Source organism: Schistocerca americana, chromosome X (assembly GCF_021461395.2).
Source record: "Schistocerca americana isolate TAMUIC-IGC-003095 chromosome X, iqSchAmer2.1, whole genome shotgun sequence".
Lineage (NCBI taxonomy): Eukaryota > Metazoa > Arthropoda > Insecta > Orthoptera > Acrididae > Schistocerca > Schistocerca americana.
Window position 1 is genome coordinate 976,312,419 of NC_060130.1, and position 6,966 is coordinate 976,319,384.

The 6,966-nt window shown below is 50.5% G+C and overlaps 1 non-coding gene across 1 annotated transcript; it reads right to left on the reverse strand.

The window, feature by feature from the left end:
* Window positions 1-5,759: 5,759 nt before the first annotated feature.
* On the reverse strand, window positions 5,760-5,833 carry Trnat-ugu. Its single transcript has one exon. It is a non-coding gene; the product is annotated as a tRNA-Thr (tRNA).
* Window positions 5,834-6,966: the final 1,133 nt, after the last annotated feature.

A 6,966-nucleotide genomic window follows, 5' to 3' on the forward strand; every position in this document is an offset into this window, starting at 1 on the left:
ACGAATACACAAATAGCTTTCTTTTTGGTCCCAGGGAGATGACAGTGATGACTCTATGCCAATATTTTCCCATAACTGAGGTGGAATAAACAGTAATACAACCATTTTGTTAGCATTGGACTAAATTTGTTGGTGCTGCTCTTCAGCCGATAGAAATTAATTATACAAAGGAAGAAATTTCAAAGAACAGAAGGGAAAAAATATGGTGTATATATACATAAAATGGGGGAACATCACGGAGGAGAACAGACAAAAAGGCAGCGACCGTAAAATGCAGATAAAAACCGTAAAAAATTAGCACACACAAAACAAGACCACACACTGGATCATAAAAGTATCGACGGATGGCGCTGCACATAACAATCACTGACACAAACACTGTGTACAAGTCCAGCACACAAATAAAGTCACAGGTCTTCCCGCACACGAGAACAGCACCAAACACAACACTGATGTAGTACACTGATGATGATGAACAAACATAGAAGATCTGTCAGGGTCATACAGATGAGGGAGGAGGGAAGAAGGGAAGTAGGGGAGGAGTGGAGAGGGGGGAAAAGGGAAGAAGGGTGGGAGGGGGAGGAGAGGGGGGAAGCAGGCGGGGGGTGCGTCGAAGAGGGCCGGGGAGGGAAGGTCATGGGATGGGAGCAGTCGAGGAGGGGGTGCAGGGACTCAGGGAGTGAAGGAGAAAAATCTGCGCTGGGAGAAAGAGGGGAGAGGAAAAAGGGGGCCCTGAGGACAGGTAGGTGGGGGGAACAAGGTCAGGTCACAGTTGGAAGGAATGGTAGATGTCATGGCAAAGTTCAACATCCAGGTTGGGGAGGTGCTGGAAATTGCCCTGATGAAGGAGATGGAGGGTGTGGAGGTGGAGAGTGGGAGGCATACAGCAATAGAGGCGCAGCAATGGGTGGGGGGTGGAGAGGAAGGAGGAAACCAGGGGGTGGGGGGATCTATCATCTGCAGAGATGTTACAGGAAAAGGAGGAGGTGGGGGAAGGGGATGAGGTCATACAAGAGCCATGTGGCGGAAGGAAGGAGAATACGGAAGGCATGGTGTTCGAGAATTTGGAGAACTTTGTAAAAGCAGGTGAGGGCGGAGATCCAAGCAATGATGGCATAACAGAGGATAGCACAGATGAGGGATTAGTGAGTGTGGAGGATGGTGGAAGGATGTCTGGTACCAAGTGCCGCGGGTTTCAAATCCATGCCAGAAGACATGGAACTCAATGACCTCCAGAGGTCGCTGCAGCAGTCGTCCCATTGCAGTACGCACTCTTGGCCCTGAGTCTAATGTGAGGGCGCCACTGTGGAGCACGTGGGCCCAGCAGCCAACTATCGACATACCCTGTCGTGTATTTAGGCAGCTGCATCTCACTCAGTGAGGCAGTCTGGTATTCGCGTTGATTCAGTTAACATCGTCGTTACAGACATCGCGTCTATGTTGGGTGTGCTTACTACACGTTACAAGTGGGTATTGTTTTGCTTACGTTAGGTTGTCTCTTGTCACCCCATTCCTTAGTACTTTGATGTTGATCTTGGTGTCTTGTTCAGTTGTCTGTCGTCGTGCTTGCCCTTTCATTCCTGTTCGTCTGTCTTATTTGTTAGCGGGCCGCTCCCGTTAGTCTCCCCGCATTTTCGTTAGCGGCAAGGCAGCAACAGTCCCTGTCGCAGTTCCAACAGGACGCAATCCCCACGTCCAGCCAGACAGGAGTTTCAGGTGGCGTAAGAGGGAATGGGCTTTCTGCTGGATGGTCAGGATGTGAGGGGTCCAGGTGAGGTGATGGTCGAGGGTGAGGCCAAGGTATCTCAGCTGGATGGGATTACCATAAATTGTGAGGTCGAAATCTTGGAGACAGAAGGAGCAGGTGGAGCCGCCTATGATGATTCCCTGGGTTTTGGAGGGGTCGAGATGAAAGAACCACTGGTTACACCAACTGGTCAAGGTGGGTTTGGAGGGTTCATTGGGACCGTTGAAGGGTAGGGTAGAGAGCCAGGACGGTGGTGTCATCAGCATGTTGGAGAAGGTGGACAGGTGTACCTATTGGCGGAGTACCGGAGATAGAGAAGAGGGGAGAGGACGGAGGCCTGGGGGCGCCAGCAGTGGGATAAAAGAGACGGGAGTTGGTGTTGTGGAGGGTGACATAGGAAGGATGGCATGAGAGGAAGGAAGCGACCAGACGTATATAACTGATAGGTAAGGTATAGCTTTGGAGTTTAAAGAGGAGACTGGGATTCCATACATAGACATAGGCATTTTGGCGGTTGAGGGAAACAAAAATGGTGGAGCGATGGAAGTTAACCTAGAGGGAGAGAAGGTCGACGAGGTGAAGGAGTTGGTCTTCTGTGGAGAAGAAGGGTCGGAAGCCAAACTTGGTAAGGGGCAGGAGGCGGTGTTGATTAAGGTGCTGATGGATACGACAGGAGAGGTAGGATTCAAAGTATTTGTTGGGTTTGAGGAATAAGTGGACACGGGATGTGTTCCACAGGTTGGGGTAGAAGCCAGTAGAGAGGATAATGTTATAGAGATTGGCAAGGACAGTCAGGAAGGAGAAGGGCATTTGTCTAAGGTGGTGGTCATGACAAGGGACAGTGTTGCATTTCGACCAGAGGACAAGTTTAATGTCGTGTGCTGCGATTGGAGTGTTGATGTTGGAAGGGGGCAAATGCCTGAAGTTCAAATGGTTCAAATGGCTCTGAGCACCATGGGACTTAACATCTGAGGTCATCAGTCTCCTAGAACTTAGAAATACTTACACCTAACTAACCTAAAGACATCACACACATTCATGCCCGAGGCAGGATTCGAACCTGTGACCGTAGCGGTCACGCGGTTCCGGACTGAAGCTCCTAGAACCTCTTGGCCACAACGGCCGGCAAATGCCTGAAGTACTGGAGACTAGGAGCAAGTAGAGTGATGGAGGTATTGGCGTGTTCCATGATGGTGGGGAAAAGAGAATTTCGACCAGAGGACAAATTTAATGTCGTGTGCTGCGATTGGAGTGTTGATGTTGGAAGGGGGCAAATGCCTGAAGTACTGGAGACTAGGAGCAAGTAGAGCGACAGAGGTATTGGCGTGTTCCATGATGGTGGGGAAAAGAGAATAATCGAAGTGAGGATCATTAGAGACAGACAGAACCTTGGACCTATGGGAAGTGAAGTAGTTAGCCTTACTGAGGTTGTCAGGAAGGGGGCAGTCGTTATGGAGAAGGCGATAATGGGGTGCAGAATGGGAACTAGTAAGGTGATGGAAGACGGACCAGTACATGGAGGAGTTAATAGGGAAGGTGGATTTGAGTAGTGTACAGGTCTGGTGCCAGTCCAGGCGTTTCTTTGCTGAAATAAAGTTCCGTACGTGTCGCTGTATTTGCTGGTGGCGTTGGAGTGTCTCACTGTCACAACTGCACAGGAAGGAGTGATAGAGGAGGCAGGATTCACGGAGGAGGAGGACAGCCCATGGAGGAAGAGTGGGAGGGTGGGGGTGGATCGTTGTAGTAGGAATATGGGCCTAAACGGCGTCAGTTCAAAAAATGGTTCAAATGCCTCTGAGCACTATGGGACTCAACTGCTGAGGTCATTAGTCCCCTAGAACTTACAACCAGTTAAACCTAACTAACCTAAGGACATCACAAACATCCATGCCCGAGGCAGGATTCGAACCTGCGACCGTAGTGGTCTTGCGGTTCCAGACTGCAGCGCCTTTAACCGCACGGCCACGTCGGCCGGCACAGCGTCAGTAATTGCTTTTTGAAGGAAGGATGACACATGGATGATGTTGTCAGGATGGTGATTGGTAGGAGGGTAGCTTTCGATCTAGGTGGCGATGGATTCCCAGTAAGCATAACAGTTGGCACAATGGTTGTCATGGACCACCTTGGGAGGGGTGCAGGGTGGGGAGCTGGAGGGAGATGGTGAGCAGACGTTATGGTGAGAATGATGGGGTGGTGGTCACTAGTTGTGGGGTTGAGGATGCTGACGACAATATGGCCAAGGAGGTTGGCAGAGGCAATGACAACGTTGGGGATGGTATCACTTTTGGGATGGGTGTGCTGCAGAAGGGGGACAAGGTCACCTTGAATCATGGAGAGGAACTGATGTCACCGCCAAAGGGTGGCAGGGGAGCGGCTATGGATGATGATGTCAGTGGCATTCACGTAGGTGGAGAAGGTGCAGTCAGTGTTGGAGATGAAGTCATAGGGAAGAGGAGCAGTGGTGCAGACATAGATGGTTGTTCAGGTAATGGTGAGGGAGGGGAAGAAGAAGCTGAGGATAATGTGTTGGGTGGTGTCATTGAGGAGGGGGTTGGGGCCAGACGGGGATATGCTTAAGGTGGACCAGAAGTATCAGTGTGGTGGAGTATACAGGGAGTGGTGCAGACAGTATAGTGGAGCTAGAGAAAGGTTTCTTTCAGGAGGAAGGTGTCGACCAAGTGGTGGGAGAGGGTGTTCACGAGTACGTATTTTTTGGTGCAGAAAGAATGGATGTTCTGGAATAGGATGCGACGATTGTGCCACGCCATGACGGGAAGGGGGGGGAGTGAATAGAGGGGAGGGAAGAAACTAGGGTGTCAAAGCGGGTGTAGGTGAACTGGGCTTAGTTGTGGGAGTAAGTGGTGAAAGTGTTCAAGTGAAAGATGGATCCGGCAGCGAGCGAGATCGGTTGGGGGGGGGGGGTGTAGGCACATTGAAAAGGGGGAATGTTTTGGAGGACTATGGTGTAGAACTGGATGATGTCTACAGCTGTGGGGAGTGGACAGATGGAATTTTTGGGGTGGATGGGGGTATTGATGGGATGGTCTGGGGCAGTAACCTTGGGAGTCACAGGAGGGGGTTTAGCTTTACACTTGTAGGAGTAGTTGGGATGGTGGGATAGGGGCCATTGCAGGTATTACAGGAGGGAGGGGTGGCGAGGTTAGGGGAGTGGTTGACAAAGTGGGAGGCCTTGCAATGGGGACAGGTGGGGGATTTTTGCAGTTGGGGATCAGGTGATCGTTTTACTTGAGGTAGCGCTGGCAGCAGTAGGATTGGGAAGGGGATTTAGAGCATTCAACAGGGTGGCGACGGTGCAAAATCAGGGCAGCCTGGGTAAGGAGGTGGTCAATGGAGTGGGCGGACACCGAAAAGACCCACTTGAGATAGATGGGACTGGAGGGATTGTGGATATGTTGGCAGAGCGGATTTCCAGGTCTGGGTGTGAGTTCAGTTCGGCCAACACTTCATCCTGTGTGATCATTGGGCTGAGCTTGTTGATCACGGGGAAGGTGGGGAGGCTGAGGCTGGTAGGGAGAGGAAGAGGAGAAGAGGAGAGGGAGGGTGTCAGGGATGCATGGGGGCCAAATATAGTGTGCGGGAGTTTAAGGAGGAGGTCTGTGTAAAATGATGGGGAGGGAGACTTGATGAGGACTGAGTCCATACGAGGAATCAGCTGGGAGTTTGGAGCACCAGGTAGATACTTTCGTATCTCCATGGTGAGGGTACAGGCATCAAGGAACATAGGGTCTTGTCTTCGAAGGATGGGATCCATCCCTCGTGATGCAGGTCCTCTGGTCCGCGGCGGTGATCTAAGTACTGGCGGTAGAGAGGGCGTTAGCAGCGCGTTTCTTGTGAATTTCACTTTGTATACGAAGACAGTAACTTGTTCTCGAAAGAACAGTTACTGCTGATGACCGTGCAGCTTTTCCTTGGAATAAATGATGACCAACTGAAAACCTCAGCTGCCGACAGGTGTTGTTGATATACCTCGATGTGGACAGCTGAAAATGTGTGCCCCGACCGGGACTCGAACCCGGGATCTCCTGCTTACATGGCAGACGCTCTATCCATCTGAGCCACCGAGGACACAGATGAATAGCGCGACTGCTGGGACTTCTCCCTTGCACGCTTCCCGTGAGACTCACATTCCCAACTGCCCACAATTCTACATTTGTATTGTACCTTGTAGACATTTGCCCACCCACTCATTACTCGCGCACGCTTTGGCGATTCCCGTAAGAGTTTGGGCAACCTGTGCGCATTCGCACAGACGAAGGTCAGTGCCTGGGTAGCCTTTAACTATATATACGAAGACAGTAACTTGTTCTCGAAAGAACAGTTACTGCTGATGACTGTGCAGCTTTTCCTTGGAATAAATGATGACTAACTGTTCTTTCGAGAACAAGTTACTGTCTTCGTATATATAGTTAAAGGCTACCCAGCCATTGACCTTCGTCTGTGCGAATGCGCACAGGTTGCCCAAACTCTTACAGGAATCGCCAAAGCGTGCGCGAGTAATGAGTGGGTGGGCAAATGTCTATAAAGTACAATACATACGTAGAATTGTGGACAGTTGGGAATGTGAGTCTCACGGGAAGCGTACAAGTGATAAGTCCATGCAGTCGCGCTATACGTCTGTGTCCTCGGTGGCTCAGATGGATAGAGCGTCTGCCATTAAAGCAGGAGATCCTGGGTTCGAGTCCCGGTCGGGGCACACGTTTTCAGCTGTCCACATCGAGGTATATCAACAACACCTGTCGGAAGCTGAGGTTTTCAGTTAGTCATCAATTTCACTTTGGCCTCTATCGACCTTCTTGCAACCTCTTTGCCGCCCGGTGTGCTGGCGCCAACTTATGCCAGCACAATAAAAGTGGAGCAGAAGAGGGGTACTGGCGCCAGCTTATGCCAGCACAATAAAAGTGTAGGAGAAGTGGGTTTAGTAGACCCTCAACTTGTCTTCGTTTTCCAAGGTGAGTGGTCTTTGAATCTGTGGTTGTGTCTGAAGGGAGACTCGAGCTCCCGCATGTCAACTACTATATAGAAGGTGAACTGCGAAATGCTCCAGAAAATCTACTAGCTTCTGGATGCACGAGTCTCCTGAGTCTAGTATAAAAAGGAAACGGAAAGTCGAACATCATATCACTGACCTTACTTAAATGGTTCTCAAAACATGACACTGCACTCGTCAAGTCTTCCACACATTTTTGTTATGGTAACAG